The sequence below is a fragment of the Scyliorhinus torazame genome, chromosome 3, assembly GCF_047496885.1.
Source record: "Scyliorhinus torazame isolate Kashiwa2021f chromosome 3, sScyTor2.1, whole genome shotgun sequence".
Taxonomy (NCBI): domain Eukaryota; kingdom Metazoa; phylum Chordata; class Chondrichthyes; order Carcharhiniformes; family Scyliorhinidae; genus Scyliorhinus; species Scyliorhinus torazame.
The window spans coordinates 317,246,050-317,269,925 of NC_092709.1; the positions used below are offsets into that span (position 1 = coordinate 317,246,050).

A 23,876-nucleotide genomic window follows, 5' to 3' on the forward strand; every position below is an offset into this window, starting at 1 on the left:
GCGGTTAGGATAATATTAAGGCCGGGATTGTCTCCCTCCCCCCGTTCGCGTCAGGTGGATGCGGGAATAGAAAATATCGCAAGAAGACCAAGTCGTGATTCACAACAAAGTCACAGTGGAAAGCAATTGTTCCCCCCCCCCCCCCCCCCCCCCCCCCCCCCCCGGCAATCAGTGATAGGCCGTGTTCCCGCGTTCAACGTTGGGGAACTAATTGTAATAAATTAACATATAATTATGAAGTCCACACACTGGAATTATCCCCCACGTCAAAACATCCATCCAGGACGGCGTGATGTCAGAACGGCGTGAGGCACAACTGGTTTCAGATGGTGTGTACCTGGCGAGGAGCACTGCCAATGGAGCTGGGAAATGAATGCAGTGATTGGTGAGGGGGGACATGCGATACAAGGGGGATGTACCTGGTGGAAGATTGTTTCCTGGTTTGCTCACTGTGCTCTGGGGTGGTCTTGAAGAATGGCGCCCGGATCATCTTGGGCTGGATTCTTTATCCGCGCCCGCCTGGCGATCGGAAATTCCCGCCTGAGGTCAATGGACCTTTACATGGTCCACGTCCCATCCGTGGCGATCATGCGGTGGGCGCGGCCGAAGAATCCAGCCCCAAGTGTCTGATTTGATGACTGGGTGTGCCAATCAGAAACCGCCCGCCGGCAATTCACTGTGGAGCCCGTGACTGCAAGTTTCATTTCCAAGTATCAGACTATATGGTAGAAAATGCTGCTATTGCCATTGGCGGCCTCAACGCCACATTTCTCCACTTCTTGACCCCCTCCTGCGCCGTGCACTGAATAATCTTCAATTTATGTCCTCAGACACATCAACTGGTGGAACAGGATTTATCAATTTGTTTTATGAAATTTCTATCATTTTGAATGCCTCTATCAGATAACGCTCAAAGATAAATGTCCCAGTTTCTTCATCTGTTCATAATAAGTGCGTCTCATCCCTGGTGTCTGTAATGTTTGCCTATTGAGTGGGCGGCACGGTAGCACAGTAGTTAGCACTGTTGCTTCACAGCTCCAGGGTCCCATGGTCGATTCCCGGCTTGGGTCACTGTCTGTGCGGAGTCTGCACATTCTCCCCGTGTCTGCGTGGGTTTCCTCCGGGTGCTCCAGTTTCCTCCCACAGTCCAAAGATGTTCAGGTTAGGTCAGGCATTGTCAAACTGTTAATAACGCCGGCTGCAAGCGGCCTTCAAAATGGCCATGAACATGTAAAAACAAATGCGGCCGCACTGCGCATGCATGCCAGATCATCGGTGCACATGCGCAAAACTATGCGCATGCGCGCTGATGATCGGGCATGCATGCGCAGTATGGCCGCTTTTTTTTTAAACGGTCGCAGCTTTTTTTTTACAAGTTCGGGGCAGTTTTATTCATTTTATTTTATTCATTTATTTTATCCATTTTTTTTTACAAGTTCGGAGGGATTTTGAGAACATTTTACAGGAAAAAAATGCGGAACTTTGGAAAGATGGAGACTCCATACTTTCCGACACTGGAAGGCTTCACCTTCATCCAACAGGTTCCGTTGGAGGAGCGGGTACGAGGGCCAAAGGTGTGGGTCGTGAAGGTAGGCCGGGTTGGGCCCCGAAGGTTGGCCGGTTGATAAAAGTGGGTCCCCGGAAAAAAAGTTGAAAAACACTGGGTTAGGTGGATTGCCCATGATAAATTACTCTTAGTGTCCAAAAAAGTAAAGGTCAGTTGGGGTTATTGGGTTACGGTAGATAGGGTGGAGGTCAGGGCTTAAGTCGGGTGCCCTTTCCATGGGCTGGTGCTTGCTTGATGGGCCAAATGGCCTCCTTCTGCACTGTAAATTCAATGAAATGGAGATCTTCTGTCTGTACTTTTGATTAAACTGTTTACATCAAAATAGAAAGGAAAACTTGTGTTTATATAACACATTTCACCATCGCTGGATGTCCCAAAGCACTTTTGAAGTGTAGTGACAAATAGCAGACAGATGATGTTCAAACAATTCCATTATGTATTCACATCCCAATATTTATAGGTTAATTTCATGGCCATTTAGGCCCACTATTTCATTGATGCATATTTTCCCCAAACTGTTTTCAATGCAGAGTGTCACAGCGAGTGAGAAAAGTGGCACTGTAGGCGTTGACCCCAATGGTGGCTTTCTCAGCTCAGGACATTAAAAGAAAAGGATCCAAGGTCCCACGGCGTCACATCTGACTGAGCCAACCCCGCCATCAACTTAGTTTTCAAAGGTCAAGCCATCAATTTTAAACACCGCCCCAGTATAACAATGTAAAAATAGAACAGCCCCCTCCCAACGCACCACCCCCCTGAAGTGAAACACAATGTGGGCCTCTCATGGTATTTTTGACCTTCATCGCCGAATCCACCTGATGAAAATGGGAGCAGAAAATCACCCCCCCCCCCCTCCACGTCTTTGATTAAGACCAGAATTCACTGAATCCTTCGCCATCAGAGTGTGTCAGCTCAAATTGGAAAAAATAAAATGGCAGGCGCACAAAGAATCTCATAGGTTTAAACTAATGTGGCGGGGGATGGGAACCGATGCAGGAAGTTGGAAGGTAGTAAAACAGGGACATAAATAAAAGGCAGTAAGGGGGAAAGTGTAAGGCAGAGAAGCCATAGTCAAAAATCAAAAAGGGCGACAGTACAAGGTACAGTGACTGAGGGGAGCTCAGTGAATAGGATCAGGAATACTAAAAGAAATAAAACGGGAAGTGAAAACATTAATGGTAAGCGACGCGGCAGGTTGTTACAGGAAGATATGGGTTCGACGACAAGGAAAATTAGGAGAAAGGTTAAGAGGAAATATAACTTAGGAGAGGTTACTGATCGAGGTGTTAAGATTAAGAACAGAGGTAAAAAAGCCAACATAAGTGTACTTTACCTGAATACTGGATACTGGAAGTCTGCAGTGGGATTTGGATAGGCTAAGTGAATGGGCTAGGGTCTGGCAGATGGAATACAATGTTGACAAATGTGAGGTTATCCATTTTGGTAGGAATAACAGCAAAAGGGATTATTATTTAAATGATAAAATATTAAAACATGCTGCTGTACAGAGAGACCTGGGTGTGCTAGTGCATGAGTCGCAGAAAGTTGGTTTTCAGGTGCAACAGGTGATTAAGAAGGTAAATGGAATTTTGTCCTTCATTGCCCGAGGGATGGAGTTTAAGACTAGGGAGGTTATGCTGCAATTGTATAAGGTGTTAGTGAGGCCACGCCTGGAGTATTGTGTTCAGTTTTGGTCTCCTTACTTGAGAAAGGACGTACTGGCACTGGAGGGTGTGCAGAGGAGATTCACTAGGTTAATCCCAGAGCTGAAGGGGTTGGATTACGAGGAGAGGTTGAGTAGGCTGGGACTGTACTCGTTGGAATTTAGAAGGATGAGGGGGGATCTTATAGAAACATATAAGATTATGAAGGGAATAGATCGGATAGATGCGGGCAGGTTGTTTCCACTAGCGGGTGAAAGCAGAACTAGGGGGCATAGCCTCAAAATAAGGGGAAGTAGATTTAGGACTGAGTTTAGGAGGAACTTCTTCACCCAAAGGGTTGTGAATCTATGGAATTCCTTGCCCAGTGAAGCAGTAGAGGCTCCTTCATTAAATGTTTTTAAGATAAAGATCGATGGGTTTTTGAAGAATAAAGGGATTAAGGGTTATGGTGTTCGGGCTGGAAAGTGGAGCTGAGTCCACAAAAGATCAGCCATGATCTCATTGAATGGTGGAGCAGGCACGAGGGGCCAGATGGCCTACTCCTGCTCCTAGTTCTTATGTTCTTATGTACCCGACCGGCATCCCATTTACCAGCTCACCAAGGAAGCAGTCAACTGTGGAACGAGTTGCTGAGCTAGTGTGTCAGAATCCCCTTCCCCCTCACTTGGTGTGACTTCCATGCCAGTGAGGAAGTACTAGGCCTTCCTCGTATTTAACCTTTCCCACATCAAGACCATGCCTATGTAACAAATTATTGGCATGAATATCGAACAGTAGAGCTTCACTGTGCTGCATTACCCCTCTGGTGGGTTTGTGCTTGAAATAGGAGGTATGGACTAACTGTATGGAATGAGAGTGAGCCATTTGATCCATCGGGCCCATTCCACCACAGACCTCTACAATGTAGCTTGTCACAGGCTCTAGCCCTGCGTATTTCATCCCTTGAGAAAAGTCTCTGCTACTTTCTCCCTGCCCCAATTATATCTAGTCGTACATCAATCACCCTTGACTGGTTGCTTTTCTTGGCATGACATTCAATCCAGCAGCTCAGAAATCATGTTCCACACAGCACTCAGTCATCTCCAGTTGTCTTGATCCTTCTTATAACTTATTGGCCCATTTCTCTAACATATGGTCAGTCAGGCAGCTGTTTCTTTTTTAAATCAGCACAACATTAACTTTTATTTGGGAGTGCGGTTCATATACACACTGTCTTCAGAGGCAAAAGTACTTCTACAAGTCTCAGGTTTCTGTGGAGTTAAGGGATTTTACTCTTCTTCTACCTACATCAGTAATTATGGCAAAACGGCCTGAAAAAGTAGATTTTTGCACCGGAGCAGAGAGGGTTAATGAGAAACATAATAATGTGTTTTAACATCACGAATGGTCGTGCAATGGTGATTGATCAATTTCACGGTTTAACAATGGACTTTAGAATCAGTGGGTGGAGTTCTCCCAAGCCCCTGCCGGCAGGCTCAATGGTGGGCGGGGTGCAGGTGGGGAATTTAGTGGGAGCCTCAAAAATCGGTTTTATGCTGCCGTGAATTTCCTGCGTGATCTGTGCGCCATGGTGGATTGGGAGACACGCGGGTGGCTGGAGTGAAACGGATTTGTCCCCCTCTTTTCCCCCTCGCGTCCGATTATCTCCGACGCCAGCAGGGAAACACACCAGTCCAGATCGTGGGGCGAGATTCTCCGACCCATCGCCGGGTCCTGGCGTGAATCCCGCCCCCGCCGGTTGCCGAATTCTCTGGCACCGGAGATTCGGTGGGGGCGGGAATCGCGCCGCGCCGGTTGGCGCCCCCCCCCCCCCACCCCCGCGCGATTCTCCGGCCCGGATGGGCCGAAGTCCCGCTGTTAAAATGCCTGTCCCGCTGGCGTAGATTAAACCACCTACCTTACCAGCGGGACAAGGCGGCGCGGGCGGGCCCCGGGGTCCTGGGGGGGGGCGCGGGGCGATCTGGCCCCGGGGGGTGCCCCCACGGTGGCCTGGCCCGCGATTGAGCCCACCAATCCGCGGGCGGGCCTGTGCCGTGGGGGCACTCTTTTCCTTCCGCCTTCGCCACGGTCTCCACCATGGCAGAGGCGGAAGAAACCCCCTCCACTGCGCATGCGCGGGAATGCCGTCAGCGGCCGCTAACGCTCCCGCGCATGCGCCGCCCGGAGATGTCATTTCCGCGCCAGCTGGCGGGGCACCAAAGGCCTTTTCCGCCAGCTGGCGGGGCGGAAATTCGTCCGGCGCGGGCCTAGCCCCTTAATGTTGGGGCTCGGCCCCCAAAGATGCGGAGCATTCTGCACCTTTGGGGCGGCGCGATGCCCGACTGATTTGCGCCGTTTTGGGCGCCAGTCGGCGGACATCGCGCCGATACCGGAGAATTTCGCCCAATGTCCGGAACAGCATGGCATGCAGAACAATGGCTGAGGCTGCCTCTGGATTTTGGGACGGAGGCCACCAGCAACCCTGGAACACGGCAGCAGTGGGTGGGCAGTGCAACTATCAGGTCTTCCAGATTCAGTGTCATTGTGGAGGTCCATCTTCCATCTTCACTGTGTTCCTGGAGGTCCAGTATCTTTCTTCAACAGTGGGTCAGTAATGTTCGGCACCTTTTAAATATGAATAACTAATGAGGTTGGGGCCAGAAAGTATGGTGTGTATTTCCGTCGGCCTCTCCAATGGGAAATCCTCTCTGTTCTCACTCAGCCACGGATCTTAGTCCCATATGGGGGAATTCTGCTGGTGTTGTGTCTAGAGGAATAAAGTTAGATGTTTTTTTTCTCAAAGTGGGTTATTGCATTCGTGCCACACAAGTGCCAAGCAATGATCATCTCCTACATGAGAGGACATAACCACCACCCACGACATTCAATGGCTGAATCCCCCACAATCAACATCCCGGGGGTTACCATTGATCAGAAACTGCACTGGAGGGGCAGCACAATGGCACAGTGGATAGCACTGGGACTATGGCGCTGAGGATCTGGGTTCGAATCCAGGCCCTGGTTCACTGTCCGTGTGGAGTTTGCACATTCTCCCCGTGTCTGCGTGGGTTTCATCCCCGCAACCCAAAGATGTGCAGGTTAGGTGGATTGGTGATGCTAACTTGGCCCTTAATTGGAAAAAAAATAATAATTGGGTACTCCAAATTTTAAAAAAAGAAACTGAACTGGACTAGTCACGTTAGTACTGTGGCTACTAGGGCAGGTCAAAGGCTAGAAATCCTACGGCGAGTAACTCACCTCCTGACCCCCAAAACACTCTCCACCATCTACAAGGCACATCTCAGGAGTGTAATGGAATACTCTCCACTTGCCTGGATGAGTGCAGCTCCAAGAACACTCAAGAAGCTCAACACCATCCAGGACAAAGCAGCCCGCTTGATTGCTCCTCCTTCCACAAACATTCAAACCATCCACCACCGACAAACAGTGGCAGCCGACTGCACCACCTACAAGATGCTCGCCAATGTTCCTGAGACAGCATCTTCCAAACCCACGGTCACTACCATCTAGAAGAGCAAGAGCAGCAGATACCTGGGCACTCCACCATCTGGAGGTTCCCCTCCAAGTCACTCACCATCCTGACTTGGAAATATATCGCCGCTCCTTCACTGTAGCAGGGGCAACATCCTGGAACTCCCTCCCTAAAAGCAGTAGGTGCACCTACACCTCAAAGACTGCAGCGGTTCAAGAAGGCAATTCACCACCACCTTCTGAAGGGCAACTAGGGATGGGCAATGAATGCTGGCCTAACCAGCGACACCCACATCCCGTAAATGAATTAAAAAATAAATAAAATAGTGCTTTAAGAGGAATGAACACAATATGATGAGATTTAGTTCCAAATAGAAATGAAAAAGAGGGCCTTGGATAGGCTTGTCAAATATATGGCCCAGGGGCCACATCCAGCCCCCAAAGCATATGTGGTCCCCCGGGCCAGTTTTCAAAATCACGGTCAAACAGGTAGGTCTGAAATGGAGATTCTTCATGGAGCTGCTCCTCCAATCACAGGCCCGTTTTATCTCATGCCTACTGCTGATAGGCTCAATATCTTTGGAACCCAGGGAGGGGCGGGGGGGGGGGGGTTGTAAAAAACTGTTGGGGACAGGGAGGGGGTGTGGTGGGAGGGGTGAGAGGGTGTGAGGGGGGGAGAAAGACAGACATTATCAGGGGAGAGAAGGTGTGAGGGGGAGAGAAAGAGAGAGACGGACAGTGTGAAGGGGGAGATGGAGAGTAAGGGGGAAAGGGAGAGAGTGTTTGTGTGTGTGGGGACAGGTTAAGTGGGGGGATGGAGAGAGTGTTTGTGTGTGCAGGGACAGGTTAAGGGGGGGATGGAGAGAGTGTTTGTGTGTGCGGGGACAGGTTAAGGGGGGAGGAGAGAGTGTCTGTGTGTGCGGGGACAGGTTAAGGGGAGGGAAGGAGAGAGTGTTTGTGTGTGCAGGGACTGATTAAGGGGGGGGGGGGGAAGGAGAGAGTGTTTGTGTATGCAGGGGCAGATTAAGGGGGGATGGAGAGAGTGTGTGCGGGGACAGGTTAAGGTGGGGAAGGAGAGAGTGTCTGTGTGCGGGGTCAGGTTAAGGGGGGGATGGAGAGCATGTGTGTGGGGATAGGTTAAGGGGGAGGAGAGAGTGTGCGGGGACAGGTTAAGGGGGAGAAGGAGAGAGTGTGTGTGTGTGTGGGGACAGGTTAAGGGGGAGAAGGAGAGAGTGTGTGTGTGTGCTGGGACAGGTTAAGGGGGGATGGAGAGAGTGTTTGTGTGTGCGGGGACAGGTTAAGGGGAGGGAAGGAGAGAGTGTTTGTGTGTGCGGGGACAGGTTAGGGGGGGGAAGGAGAGAGTGTTTGTGTGCGCAGGGACAGATTAAGGGGGGATGGAGAGAGTGTTTGTGTGTGCGGGGACAGGTTAAGGGGAGGGAAGGAGAGAGTGTTTGTGTGTGCGGGGACAGGTTAAGGGGGGGGAAGGAGAGAGTGTTTGTGTGCGCAGGGACAGATTAAGGGGGGATGGAGAGAGTGTGTACGGGGACAGGTTAAGGTGGGGAAGGAGAGAGTGTCTGTGTGCGGGGACAGGTTAAGGGGGGGATGGAGAGCATGTGTGCGGGGATAGGTTAAGGGGGAGGAGAGAGTGTGCGGGGACAGGTTAAGGGGGAGAAGGAGAGAGTGTGTGTGTGTGTGCAGGGACAGGTTAAGGGGGGAAGGAGAGAGTGTGTGTGTGTGCAGGGGCAGGTTAAGGGGGGAAGGAGAGAGTGTCTGTGTGTGCGGGGACAGGTTAAAGGGGAAGGAGAGAGTGTGCGGGGAAAGGTTAAGGGGGAGAAGGAGAGAGTGTGTGTGTATGTGTGCAGGGACAGGTTAAGGGGGGAAGGAGAGAGTGTGTGTGTGTGTGCAGGGACAGGTTAAGGGGGGGATGGAGAGAGTGCGTGTGTGTGTGCAGGGACAGGTTAAGGAGTGAAGGAGAGAGTGTGTGCGTGTGTGCGGGGACAGGTTAAGGGGGGAAGGAGAGAGTGTTTGTGTGTGCAGGGACACGTTAAGGGGGGAATGGAGAGAGTGTGTGTGTGTGTGTGCGGGGACAGGTTAAGGGGGAAGGAGAGAGTGTGTGTGCGGGGACAGGTTAAGGGTGAGAAGGCGAGAGTGTGCGGGGACAGGTTAATGGGGGGGAAGGAGGGAGTGTGTGGTGACAGGTTAAGGGGTGAAGGAGAGAGTGTGCGGGGACAGGTTAGGGGGGGAAGGAGAGCGTGTTTGTGTATGCGGGGACAGGTTAAGGGGGAAGGAGAGAGTGTGTGTGCGGGGACAGGTTAAGGGTGAAAAGGAGAGAGTGTGCGGGGACAGGTTAATGGGGGGGAAGGAGGGAGTGTGTGGTGACAGGTTAAAGGGGGAAGGAGAGAGTGTGCGGGGACAGGTTAGGGGGGGAAGGAGAGCGTGTTTGTGTGTGCGGGGACAGGTTAAGGGGGAGAAGGAGAGAGTGTGCGTGGACAGGTTAGGGGGGAAAGGAGAGCGTGTTTGTGTATGCGGGGACAGGTTAAGGTGGGGAGAAAGAGTGTTTTTGTGTGTGTGTGGTGACACGTTAAGGTGGGGGAGGAGAGAGCGTACGGGGACAGGTTAAGGGGGTGTGGTAATACCAGGTATTGCAGTACCTGGGAGGTGGATGACCATTGGTTAGACCCAGGAGTCTACCATTGGCTGATGTACATAGCTCCGCCCTGAGGGGCGGAGTATAAGAACCAATGCCGTCCCAGCAGCCTTCACTTTCTGTATCGAAGCTGCTGGGTACAGTTCTAGCTGATTCAAGCCTATTAGTTATGACTCACCTTGTCTTGACAGTAATTAATTGCGCATCAATTTAATCTGCTACAACTTCAGTTGAAAGGATGGATCTCCGTATCAAACCGGAGTGCCTTCAGCTCAGCCCCCACGCGGACAACTCTGCTGCTATTTTCAAACATTGGCTGGCTTGCTTTAAGGGCTACCTCGACAGGGCCGCCGACACCCCCACGGAAGGACAAAAGATGCATCTCCTACGCTCACGGGTCAGCCCTGGGATCTACCCTCTTATCGAGGAGGCGGCGAATTATCCTGCCGCGATCGAGCTGCTGGAAGGACATTATATCCACCCTGTGAACCAGGTCTACGCTCGTCACCTACTGGCGACTAGGAGGCAAAGCCCCGAGGAAACGTTGGAAGACTTCTACCGGGCGCTGCTGGTGCTGGGCCGAAACTGTGGCTGCCCGCCAGTTTCGGGGAACGAGCACATGGAACTTTAGATCAGGGATGCTTTCGTGGCAGGTATGACCTTCCCCGATATCCGCCGAAGGCTCCTAGAAATGGACACTCTGGGACTTGCAGAGGCACGGGCCCTGGCGGGGCCCATGGATGTTGCATATAAAAACGCACTGTCCTTTGCTCCCGATCGCGCGGCGACCCCCTGCGCTGCGTGGCACCCCGTAGCGGCAGCCCCTCAGACCTTTCCCCTGACCCCGCAAGCCTGCGCGGCGAGACGACCCACTAACGCCGCCGGACACCGCTGTTTCTTCTGTGGGCTGGCGAATCATCCCCACCCGCGCTGCCCGGCCCGCACCGCCACCTGCAAAGGGTGCGGTAAGAAGGGCCACTATGTGGGGGTCTGCCAGGCCCGCGCCGTGGCCGCGATCTCCAGCGACTATCGGCAACCCCCCTTTCAGGCCCCGACCGCCCAGCACTCACCGCCACCCCCCTATCCTAAGGCCACATGCGACCCCCGGGCATGGCCATTTTGCCCCCCTGGACACCACGCTGGACGGGTGGGCGCCGCCATTTTGTCCCTCGCCGCCGCCATCTTCTTCATCCCCGGACACCATGTGCGACCCATGGGTGACGCCATCTTGGATGGGGCCCCAGGCCCCCAGCACAGCCGACTACATGCTGCCCGACCAGAACTCTCCATTACTGCAGCTTTCCTCGGTGACTCTGGACCAGAGTCGGCCCTGGACGCTGGCGAAAGCTACAACGACGATCTCCATCAACGGCCACGAGACGTCGTGCCTGATCGACTCTGGGAGCACGGAAAGCTTTGTTCACCCTGACACGGTAAGGCGCTGGTCTCTTGTCACCCATCCCGTAAATCAAAGGATCTCCCTGGCCTCCGGGTCACACGCAGTGGAGATAAAGGGGTTCTGCCGAGTGAACCTCACTGTCAAAGGCAGGGAATTCCACAATTTCTGCCTGCACGTCCTGCCGCACCTCTGCACAGCCACCCTCCTTGGGGTGGATTTCCAATGCCATCTGCAAAGCCTGACTTTTAAATTCGACGGCCTTACTGTCTGCGGCCTCGCGACCCTTAAGGTCGACCCGCCTTCCCTGTTTGAGAACCTCACCCCAGATTGCAAACCCGTCGCCACCAGGAGCAGATGGTACAGTGCCCAGGACCGGACCTTCATCAGGTCGGAGGTCCAGAGGCTGCTGAGGGAAGGGGTCATCGAAGCGAGCAACAGTCCCTGGAGAGCTCAAGTAGTGGTGGTAAAGACCGGGGAGAAACATAGGATGGTCATCGACTACAGTCAGACCATCAACAGGTTTACGCAACTGGATGCGTACCCTCTCCCCCGTATAGCCAACCTGGAAAACAGGATTGCGCAATACAAGGTCTTCTCCATGGTGGACCTCAAGTCTGCCTACCACCAGCTACCCCTCCATAATAGCGACCGCCAGTACACTGCCTTTGAAGCAGATGAACGGCTCTATCAATTTTTAAGAGTTCCCTTTGGTGTCACTAATGGGGTCATGGTCTTCTAGCGAGAGATGGACCGAATGGTTGACCGGTACGGCTTACGTTCAACGTTCCCGTATCTGGATAACGTCACCATCTGCGGCCATGACCAGCAGGACCACGACACCAACCTCCGCAAATTTCTCCAGACCGCGAAAATCCTTAATCTGACCTACAATAAGGATAAATGCGTGTTTAGCACCGACCGTCTAGCCATTCTAGGCTACGTAGTGCGAAATGGAGTCATAGGCCCCAACCCTGAGCGCATGCGCCCCCTCGTGGAATTCCCCCTCCCTCACTGCCCCAAGGCCCTAAAGCGCTGCCTCGGGTTCTTCAGCTATTATGCACAGTGGGTCCCAACTACGCAGACAAAGCCCGATCCCTAATCCAGCCCACAATCTTCCCCCTGTCGACGGAGGCCCGCCAGGCCTTCAGCCGCATCAAAGCAGACATTGCAAAAGCCACGATGCGCGCCATCGACGAGTCCCTCCCCTTCCAGGTCGAGAGCGATGCGTCCGACGTAGCTCTGGCGGCCACCCTCAACAAGCGGGCAGGCCTGTGGCTTTCTTCTCCCGTACCCTCCATGCTTCCGAAATTCGCCACTCCTCGGTCGAAAAGGAGGCCCAGGCCATAGTAGAAGCTGTGCGACACTGGAGGCATTACCTGGCCGGCAGGAGATTCACTCTCCTCACGGACCAACGGTCGGTTGCCTTCCTGTTCGATAATGCACAGCGGGGCAAGATTAAGAACGACAAGATCTTGCGGTGGAGGATAGAACTCTCCACCTACAATTACGAGATCTTGTACCGCCCGGGGAAGCTGAACAAGCCTCCTGATGCCCTGTCCCGCGGCACATGTGCCACTGCACAAGTGGACCGCCTCCGATCCCTCCACAAGGACCTCTGCCACCCGGGGGTCACTCGTTACTTTCATTTTATCAAGACCCGCAACCTGCCCTAATCCATCGAGGAGGTCAAGACAGTCACCAGGGACTGCCAAATCTGCGCGGAGTGCAAACCGCACTTCTACCGGCCAGAGAGGGCGCACCTGATAAAGGCTTCCCGTCCCTTTGAACGCCTCAGCATGGATTTCAAAGGCCCCCTCCCCTTCACCGACTGCAACACGTACTTCCTTAATGTGATTGATGAGTACTCCCGGTTCCCATTCGCCATCCCCTGCCCAGACATGACCACAACCACCGTCATCAGGGCCCTCCAGGGTATCTTTATGCTGTTCTGTTTCCCCGCATACATTCACAGTGATAGGGGGTCCTCCTTTATGAGCGACGAACTGCGTCAATTCCTGCTCAGCAAGGGCATCGCCTCGAGCAGGACGACAAGTTACAACCCCCCGGGAAACGGGCAGGTAGAGAGGGAGAACGGAACGGTCTGGAAGACTGTTCTACTGGCCCTACGGTCCAGGAATCTCCCAGTCTCCCGCTGGCAGGAAGTCCTCCCGGTGGCCCTCCACTCCATCCGGTCACTGCTCTGTACAAGCACGAACCCGCCACCTCACGAAAGTCTCCTTGTTATCCCCAGGAAGTCCTCCTCCGGGACCTCGCTCCCAACCTGGCTAGCGACACTCGGACACATCCTGCTTCGGAAACATGTGAGGACGCACAAGTCGGACCCGTTGGTCGAGAGAGTCCACCTGCTGCATGCCAACCCCCAGTATGCCTACGTAGCGTTCCCTGACGGCCGCCAAGACAGGGTCTCCCTTCAGGACCTGGCGCCCGCCGGGACCACACGCGCACCCACACCATTGCCCCCACCCCCACCCTCCCCACAGCACCTAACTGGAGGGTCAGTACTCCCGCCGCCCCTGCCTAGGGCCGAACACACACCGACGCCCCCTACAGGAGCCTCCCCCCCCCCTTGTCCACCTTTCGCCCCAACAGCGCCGCCTAGGGGTGACGAAGCTGCCTGGGAGGACGACATCACGTTCCCGGAGTCGCAACTGCCGGGACCCCCTTCAGAATCACTGCCAAAGCCCAGATGCTCCAGAAGGACGACCTGGCCACCCGATCGACTGATTGCTGCACCATGAACACTTTGTTATTACCCTCGACATCACGGTACCTGCAATACCTGGTCATACCATGCAAAAGGCGACTATTAACGCTGCCATCACCCCGCCGGGCTCTTTTTTAACAGGGGGTGAATGTAATAATACCAGGTATTGCGGTACCTGAGAGGTGGATGACCATTGGTTAGACCTAGGAGTCTACCATTGGCTGATGTACATAGTTCCGCCCTGAGAGGCGGAGTATAAGAACCGGTGCCGTCCTAGCAGCCTTCACTTTCTGTATCGAAGCTGCTGGGAACAGTTCTAGCAGATTAAAGCCTATTAGTTATGACTCACCTTGTCTCGAGAGTAATTGATTGCGCATCAGGGGGGGAAGGAGAGAGTGTTTGTGTGTGCGGGGACAGGTTAAGGGGGGGAAGGAGAGAGTATGTGGGGACAGGTTAAGGGGGGGAAGGAGAGAGTGTTTGTGTGTGCGGGGACAGGTTAAGGGGGAGAAGGAGAGAATGTGCGGGGACAGGTTAAGGGGGAAGGAGAGAGTGTTTGTGTGTGCGGGAACAGGTTAAGGGGGAGAAGGAGAGAGTGTGCGGGGACAGGTAAAGGGGGGGAAGGAGAGAGTGTGTGTGCAGGGACAGGTTAAGGGGGAGAAGGAGAGAGTGCAGGGACAGGTTAAGGGGGGAAGGAGAGAGTGTGTGGTGACAGGTTAAGGGGGAAGGAGAGAGTGTTTGTGTGTGTGGTGACAGGTTAAGGGGGGAAGGAGAGGGTGTGCGGGGACAGGTTAAGGGGGGAAGGAGAGAGTGTGTGGTGACAGGTTAAGGGGGAAGGAGAGAGTGTTTGTGTGCAGGAACATGTTAAGGGGAAGAGGAAGAGTGTTTGTGTGCGTGGGGAGAGAGCCTGTCCATTAGTCTGGCTTACTCCCAGAGTTAGAGTTTTCTACCTCACCCAAATACACACCAAAATGCGCTCTCATTTACTCTCACAGAGGTTGAGAGTGAGTGAGTGAACACCCTAAGACTGGGAGTGGACCAGGCACAAATGTACTCACCATATTACGCTCTAATACTCATTTTGATTCATTACTCATTTTATTTTTGTTCAGCAAGTTAGTTGTTTTCATATCTTGTTTAAAAAAAAACCATACTGTAGTAGCTGGTCCGTACATCGGGAGGGTCATGTGACCCCATCACCCAATGGAAATCAAGCACGGGGATCGTTGAGCAGAGCGCAGCTTTTTGTAGCCAGAGTAGGTCCTAGAGTTCGCAGTGATAACATCGTGAAAGAGTCTGTGTAAATACTGTTTGTAAATAAACCGTTACAATTCATTATACATGCTGACTCGTGGTCGCCATTCTTTCCTTCACTACACCTATGTGTTGTTGTGGTGAACTTTATATCTGTCTGAAATTTTCTAGTTGGCCCCTTGAATGAGAGAAATAGTGAAATGTCCCCCCCCCCCAGGTAGTAAAGGGTGGACAACCCAGGTCTAGGAGGGTATGAGCTATAATGGAAGGCCCAAAGTAGAATATAATAAAATCAGACAAAGTTAGGAGCAAGTTACGGATAGAAAAATTACAAAACATCAAAAGAAATAGTGTATAACATATATGTTCAGCTAGTTGAAATAAATTAGTTGAAAAATGAAACCTGTGAAGTGAGGAGCGGATCATCAATTCAATTCTGGCCACTTGCCCACTCCTGATTTTTAATCACTGCACCATTGGTGGCCATGCTCCATCTGCCAAGGCCTAAACTCTGGAATTCCCTGCCTAAACATGTCTGCCGCTCTGCTCGTATCTCCTCCTTCAAAATGCTCCTTACCTACTTCTTTGACCAAGCTTTTGGTCATCTGACCTAATATCTGCTTTAAATGTCTGTGTCTGTGTTTATTTGCTAACGTGCACCTGAGGACATCTGATTAGTGGATCCAGTAAACCGACCTATATGATTCAGTAATCAATCGAGCTCAGAAGCAGCCATTGCATAATGAGAGGTATTGGTGTCAAGGTGTTTTATAAATTCAGATTGTGGTTGTGAATGAGATGAATTTAGACCATATAAGGACAGAGGACAACAGCACCAGTAGGATACATCCTGGGATCCTGCGGGAACATAGAACATTATAGTGCAGAAGGAGGCCATTCGGCCCTTCGAGTCTGCACCGACCCACTTAAGCCCTCACTTCCACCCTATCCCCGTAACCCAATAACCCCTCCTGACCTTTTTGGTCACTAAGGGCAATTTATCATGGCCAATCCACCTAAGGAGGAAACCCACGCAGACACAGTGAGAACATGCAGACTCTGCACAGCCAGTGACCCAGAGGGGAATCAAATCTGGGACCCTGGCGCTGTGGAGCCACAGTGCTATCCACTTGTGCTACCATGCTGCCCAAACTGAATGAGTGAATTGTAGAGGCCATCGTAGTTATATTTCAGGGGTCTACTGCGTGTGGATATGTGCCAGAGAACTGGAGCATAGCTCATGTATATATATTTTTTTAAGGGGGGGGGAGACAGTCATTCTCAGTAATTGGGGGCCAGTTAGCTTAACAGCTTTGGTAGCAAATTAATTAGATACAAAATAATTAGACCTGGTTAGACCCCAGTGCCAGGATGGGTAGGTGAGCTGTATACCTGATGCGGGGCTTCATTTAAATGTTACTAGGGAATTCATGGTGGGCCTTAACAAATACTCACTGGTGAATTGACAATGGGCTTCAGACAGCTGTGTCGCAGTCAGTGGCCCTCGGGTGATCAGGAATGGAAGGTAATCAGGAGGTCACAGATCATCAGGACATTAGATATGATGAGGACGTCAAGGAAAAGAGGTGATTGGCAGGAGATGGTGACTGGTTGGATGCCCTGTAGAAGTAGCCAGCAATGATCTTTGGTACTCCTCTCAACTCCAAAATCAAGACATACCTTTGTGGCCTCTTTAAGGCGCTGGTGGTTTTCATGACAGAGCTGTTTTGCAAAGAAGGCCTAAAACAGATGTTAGGCTCTCTGAATAGTAACTGTGAAGGCCTAATGTTTGCTCTGGGCATTTCCCCAAACGCTTATTTTTCTGCTTGGGCAGTGGATGGTACACTTTTGGCGTAGAATGGACAGGTGCAAGCAGGACGCCATTTTGAAAGCTTTGGTGTCCGGATTGTGCCTGTGAAATGAGCACGGCAGCATCCAGTTTCCAGGCCTCTGTCCTTATACTTAAGCAGAAAACGCCTACCTATCTAAATAGCTTCAAATAGGCGGCACAAGTTTCAAAAATGGATGTTGCTGTTTGACAAACATCTTGGAATGTGTTGAAAATTCGAAACAGGGTGAAGTAGATTCAAGCAGAAGCCTCCATAAGCTGACGGGTCGAAAAGTAAGTGTCAACAGATGTCAGGTTAAATGTAATACATTTACATCAGCGAAGAGGAGAAACTTTTCCACACAAAGCTGTGAGGCTGTGGAATCCACTTCTGGGCTTCATGGCCTAAGCAATGTCAACATTTAGAATTAATTTGGCTAGGTGGGTGAAGAGCAAGGGCATGAGGTAACAGAAGTGGGTCTATGTGATTCGGCAAATTTGCTTGCATGGAGGGGACGTATCGACATGGGCTGGTGGAGCTGAATGCCTTGTTTCCCGAAAGTAACTCCTACACCTATCACAGAATACTTTACCGCAAGATGACATTGAGAGGGGGTCTGTAACATCTATTAAGATGGAATTTGAGAAAGAAAATAGAAAGGGTACGTAGATATCTGGAATCAGTGCAGATAATATAACGATGCAGCTTCCTTCCATTTTAGAGGAAATTAACAAAGAGAGAGGAGGTAGCAGCAGGTTTTGCAGCCTTAAAAGTGGATAAATCCACAGGCCTGGATGCCAGGGTGGCACAGTGGTTAGCACTGCTGCCTCACAGCTCCAGTGTTGTACCCTCAATAACGACGCTTAGAGAGTAAAACGGTAAAGAAGGCTTTAATAAGCTAAGAACTAGCTTGGTGCTGAGACGGGTGCTTACTGAGTGCCGCCCACAAGGCGGCCCCTTATATACGGCTCCCAGGTGGGCGGAGCCAGAGGCGGAGTCCCCCAGGGTTCCAAGCCCAGTCTTAAAGGGGAAATCACCTTACATGATGATAAGGGTACAGTAATACAGTAACCGTTCATCACATCAAGGGATCCAGGTTCAATTCCAGCCTCGTTGGCTGACTGTGAACACAAGAACATAAGATCTAGGAACAGGAGTAGGCCATCTGGCCCCTCGAGCCTGCTCCGCCATTCAATGAGGTCATGGCTGATCTTTGTGGACTCAGCTCCACTCCCCGGCCCGTACACCATATCCCCGAATCCCTTTATTCTTTAGAAAGGTATCTATCTTTTTCTTAAAAACGTTTAAAGAAGGAGCCTCAACTGCTGCACTGGGCAAGGAATTCCAGAGATTCACAACCCTTTGGGTGAAGAAGTTCCTCCTAAACTCGGTCCTAAATCTACTTCCCCTTATTTTGAGGCTATGCCCCCTAGTTCTGCTTTCCCCGACCAGTGGAAACAAACTGCCCGCATCTATCCCATCTGTTCCCTTCATAATTTTATATGTTTCAATAAGATCCCCCCGCATCCTTCTAAACTCCAATGAGTACAGTCCCAGTCTACTCAACCTCTCGTCATAATCTAATCCCCTCAACTCTGGGATCAACCTAGTGAATCTCCTCTGCACTCCCTCCAGTGCCAATATGTCCTTTCTCAGGTAAGGAGACCAAAACTGAACACAATACGCCAGATGCGTCCTCACCAACACCCTATACAATTACAGCATAACCTCCCTAGTCTTGAACTCCATCCCTCTAGCAATGAAAGACAAAACTCGATTAGCCTTCTTAATCACCTGTTGCACCTGCACACCAACTTTTTGCGACTCGTGCACCAGCACACCCAGGTCCCTCTGCACAGCAGCATGTTTTAACATCTTACCATTTAAATAATAATCCATTCTGCTGTTATTCCTCCCAAAATGGATAGCCTCACACTTGGCAACATTGAATTCCATCTGCCAGACCCTAGCCCATTCACCTAACCTATCCAAATCCTTCTGCAGACTTCCGGTATCCTCTGCACTTTTTGCTTTACCACTCATCTTAGTGTCATCTGCAAACTTTGACACATTGCACTTGGTCCCCAACTCCAAATCGTCTATGTAAATTGTGAACAACTGCGGGCCCAACACTGATCCTTGAGGGACCCCACTAGTTCCAGGTTGCCAACCAGAGAAACGCCCATTTATCCCCACTCTCTGCTTTCTGTTAGTTGACCAATCCTCTACCCATGCTACCACTTTACCCTCAATGCCATGCATCTTTAATTTATGCAGCAACCTTTTGTGTGGCACCTTGTCAAAAGCTTTCTGGAAATCCAGATATACCACATCCATTGGTTCCCTGTTATCTACTGCACTGGTAACGTCCTCAAGAAATTCTACCAAATTAGTCAGACACGACCTATCCTTTGTGAACCCATGCTGCGTCTGCCCAATGGGACAATTTCCCTCCAGGTGCCCCGCTATTTCCTCCTTAATGATAGATTCCAGCATTTTCCCTACAACCGAAGTTAAGCTTACCGGCCTATAATTACCCGCTTTCTGCCAACCTCCTTTTTTAAACAGTGGTGTCACATTTGCTACTTTCCAATCCTCTGGGACCACCCCAGAGTCTAGTGAATTTTGATAAATTATCACTAGTGCGTTTACAATTTCCCTAGCCATCTCTTTTAACACTCTGGGATGCATCCCATCAGGGCCAGGAGACCTGTCTACCTTTAGCCCAATTAGCTTGCCCAATACTGCCTCCTTAGTGATTACAATCATCTCAAGGTCCTCACCTATCATATCTTTATTTCCATCAGTCACTGGCATGTTATTTGTGTCTTCCACTGTGAAGACTGACCCAAGAAACCTGTTCAGCTCCTCAGCCATTTCCCCGTCTCCTATTATTAAATCTCCTTTCTCATCTTCCAATGGACCAATATTTATATTAGCCACTCTTTTTTGTCTTATATATTTGTAGAAGCTTTTACTATCTGCTTTTATGTTCTGAGCAAGTTTACTTTCATAGTCTACCTTACTCTTTATAGCTTTTTTAGTAGCTTTCTGTTGTCCCCTAAAGAGTTCCCAGTCCTCTAGTCTCCCACTAATTTTTGCCACTTTGTATGTTTTTTCCTTCAATTTGATACTCTCCCTCACCTCCTTAGATATCCACTGTCGATTTTTCCCCTTTCTACCGTCTTTTTTGTCGGTATGAACCTTTCCTGAACACTGTGAAATATCGCTCGGAAGGTTCTCCACTGTTCCTCAACTGCTTCACCATGAAGTCTTTGCTCCCAGTCTACCTTAGCTAGTTCTTCTCTCATTCCATTGTAATTGCCTTTGTTTAAGCACAAAACACTAGTGTTTGATTTTACCTTGCCATCCTCCAACTGTATTTTAAATTCCACCATATTGCGGTCGCTCCTTCCAAGAGGATCCTGAACTATGAGATCATTAATCAATCCTGCCTCATTACACAGGACCAGACCTAGGACCGCTTGTTCCCTTGTAGGTTCCATTACATACTGTTCCAGGAAATTATCCCGGACACATTCTATAAACTCTTCCTCAAGGTTGCCTTTGGTTAAACCAATCGACATGCAAATTAAAATCTCCCATGATAACCGCTGTACCATTTCTACATGCATCCCTTATTTCTTTGCTTATTGCCCGCCCTACCATCCTGTTACTATTTGGTGGCCTATAGACTACTCCTATCAGTGACCTTTTCGCCTTACTATTCCTGATTTCCACCCAAATTAATTCAACCTTGTCCTCCATAGCACCAATATCATCCCTTACTATTGCTCGGATGCCATCCTTAAACAACAAAGCTACACCACCGCCCTTACCGTCCATTCTATCCTTTCGTATAGTCTGATACCCTTGGATATTTAACTCCCAGTCATGACCATCTTTTAACCATGTTTCAGTAATGGCCACTAAATCATAGTCATTCACGATGATTTGCGCCATCAACTCATTCACCTTATTCCGTATACTACGAGCGTTCAGGTAAAGTACACTTATGCTGTTTTTTATGTCTTTGTTATGAATCCTAACACCTTGATCAGTAACTTTTCGCAAATTATTTTTCCTCTTGCCCTTTCTCCTAATTTTCCTTGTGTTTGAACCCATATCTCTACATAATAACCTGTCACGTAACCTGCTGCCTTGCTCTCCATTAACCATTATACCGTCCATAGCTTAACCCTTCCCTTCCCCCCAACTTGCAAGTTTAAAGTCCTTGTGACCAACCTATTTATCCTATTCGCTGGAACACTGGTCCCAGAATGGTTCAGGTGAAGACCGTCCCAACGGTGCAGGTCCCTCCTGCCCCAGTACTGATGCCAATGCCCCATGAAATGGAATCCCTCTTTCCCTCACCACTCCTTTAGCCACGTGTTAACTTCCCTCATTTTCTCAACCCTATGCCAATTGGCACGTGGCTCGGGTAGTAATCCAGAGATTATAACCCTGGAGGACCTGTTCTTTAATTTAGTCCCTAGTGTTTGATAATCCCCAAACAGGTCCTCTTTCCTAGTCTTACCTATGTTGTTAGTCCCAACGTGGACCACAACAACTGGATACTCCCCCTCCCTCTCCAAAATCCTTTCAAGCCGATCAGAGATGTCCCTCACCCTGGCACCGGGCAGGCAACATACCATGCGGGACTCACGATCTGGCTTACAAAGGATGCCATCAATCCCCCTAATTATAGAATCCCCTACAACTACCACTTGTCTTTTTGCTCCCCCCTCTTGAATGGCTTCCTGTACCACGGTGCAGTGGTCAGTCAATGCAGCCTCCCTACAGCCCTCTTCCTCATCCACGCAGGGAGCAAGTACCTCATACCTGTTGGACAAGGTCAAGGGCTGAGGCTCCTCAACTCCTAAACTCAGGATCCCCCTACCTGCCTCCCTTGCAGTCACACCACTCTGTCCCTGACCACTATCCGAATTAACAGTACTTATTCTACCGGGTGTGACTGCCTCCTGAAACAAACCGTCCAGGTAATTTTCCCCCTCCCTGATGTGCCGCAGTGTATGCAGCTCGGTCTCCAGCTCATCAATTCTGAAGTTTGCACATTCTCCCAGTGCCTGCGTGAGTTTCCTCCTGATGCTCCAGTTTCCTCCTGCAGTCCAAAGATGTGCAGGTTAGGTGGATTGGTGCTGCTAAATTGCCCCTTAGTGTCCAAAAGGTTAGGTCCTAACAGTCGATCAAACTTCGGTGATGGGGAAGGTACCAGAAAGAATTCTGAGGGACAGAATATATCTGCACTTGGATAGACATAGATTAATCAGGGGCAATCAGCATGGGTTTGTTAAGGGAAAGTCTTGTTTGACAATTTAATTGATATTTTTGAGGAGGTAACCAGGAGTGTTGATGAGATAATGCATTTAATGTGGTCTGTATGGACTTTAACAAGACTTTTGATAACTTCCATCATGGCAGAAGCGTCCATGAGAACGTGGCATATTGGATCCAAAATTGGCAGAGAGGCAGGAAGCAGAGATGGCAGAGAAATGTTTCAGTGACCGGGAGTGTGTTTCCAGTGGGGTTCTACAGGGCTTGGTGCTGGGGCCCGTGCTATTGGTGGTGTATATTAATTATTTGGACTTCAAAGTCGGGGGTATGATAACTCACTGGTTGAGTCCGAAACTCTCGTAACATTTAAGAAGTATCCACTTGTGCTGCCATAACCTCCAGGGCTGTGGGCGATGCGCTGGAAAATGGGATTTGTTTTGTCAAATCTTTGTTGACTGACGTAGACATGATGGGCCGAATGGCCTCCTTCTGTGCTGAAAACCTCTATGAGTCTGTTTGCTATAGCACCACTTATAGTCCAAATTAAAGAGCTGATAACTATATACTGGAGATAATATCAATTCAAGAGGAGTGCCTGTAATTTCTCATTTACTGCTTTCTGTTTCAGGAACAGTACAACGAGCTTTGTAACATGCAGTGTAATAGGTAAAAGCGTTGGGGTGGGGCTGGTGAACTGCCTCGTTTAAAATCAGACAGAGCAATGTCAAGCTGAGGAAGGTGGAATGAGCACCTGCTCTTCATGTGCAGAGAGTTAATTCAGTGGGGAGGCAGGTACTAGGAAGACTGAGAAAATCAGACTGCCGAGCGATGTCACTGCTCTTAAAGCAGATGCTTTGTAAAATCCCACAGGAAATTTAAGAAACAAAACCTTGATGACTTATTCCAAATAGAGACATTACATATGCAGAAAATACACAGCGGAAAAGTTTCCATCAAGCTGTTGACTGTTCTAATGTTTGTTGATGAATCTTTCGATTGTCAAGTGTATTTGAAAGGTTTAGAGGACACGACTGCACAGCGTGCTTTGACACGACTGGTTTGTCAATCTGAAGCAGCCTGATGAATTCTGTGTAATTAATGTTGCTTTTTATGCCAAGGTGGATGCACCCCCCCCCCCTCCCCGCCCACCCCAGCTCTCCATGTAAAGACTTTTCTCCCACCTCAAACTTTCTTGTGTTTAGGGTTTCAACTGTAGCTCAGTTGGTAGCACACTCTCCTCTGAATCACAAAGTTCTGGGTTCAAGACACACTCTAGGACTTGAGCACAAAAATAAAGGCCTATTCTGCTGAAGGTGCAGTCTTTTGGAGGAGACGTGAAACTTAAGCCCTGCCTGCCTGCCTGAGTGGATGCAAAGGATTCCGTGGTACTATTTTGAATTGGAGCAGGAAAGATATGCATAAAAGCAAATTACTGCGGATGCTGGAATCTGAAACGAAAGAGAAAATGCTGGAAAATTTCAGCAAATCAGGCAGCATCTGTAGGGAGAGAAAAGAGCTAACGTTTCGAGTCCGATGACTCTTTGTCAAAGCTCAAAGTTATGAAAGTTATGCAGATTGTTTTTACAACAGTCCATGCTCAGGCTAGCTTTTTATTCCAGATTAATTTGTTGAATTTAAATTCCAATCGCTGCCATAGCGGGAATTGAACCCATAGCCCCCGGCTTGGGTCACTGTCTGTGCGGAGTCTGCACGCTCTCCCCGGGTCTGCGTGGGTTTGCTCTGGGCGCTCCGGTTTCCTCCCACAAATCCTGAAAGGCGTGCTTGTTAGGTGAATTGGACATTCTGAATTCTCCCTCAGTGTACCCAAACAGATGCCGGAATGTCAGGGGATTTTTGTTTTTCTAAATTTAGAGTACCCAATCATTTTTTTCCAATTAAGGGGCAATTTAGTGTGGCCAATCCACCTAGCCTGCACATCTTTGGGCTGTGGGGATGAAACCCACGCAAACACGGGGAGAATGTGCAAATTCCACATGGACAGTGACCCAGAGCCGGGATCGAACCTGG

At 50.1% G+C, this 23,876-nt stretch overlaps 1 protein-coding gene across 6 annotated transcripts in view; it reads left to right on the forward strand.

Moving 5' to 3' along the window:
• LOC140409259 (leucine zipper putative tumor suppressor 3-like) overlaps positions 1-23,876 on the forward strand; it is a 344,557-nt gene that overhangs the window by 267,661 nt on the left and 53,020 nt on the right. The gene's annotated exons all lie outside the window — the stretch shown is intronic.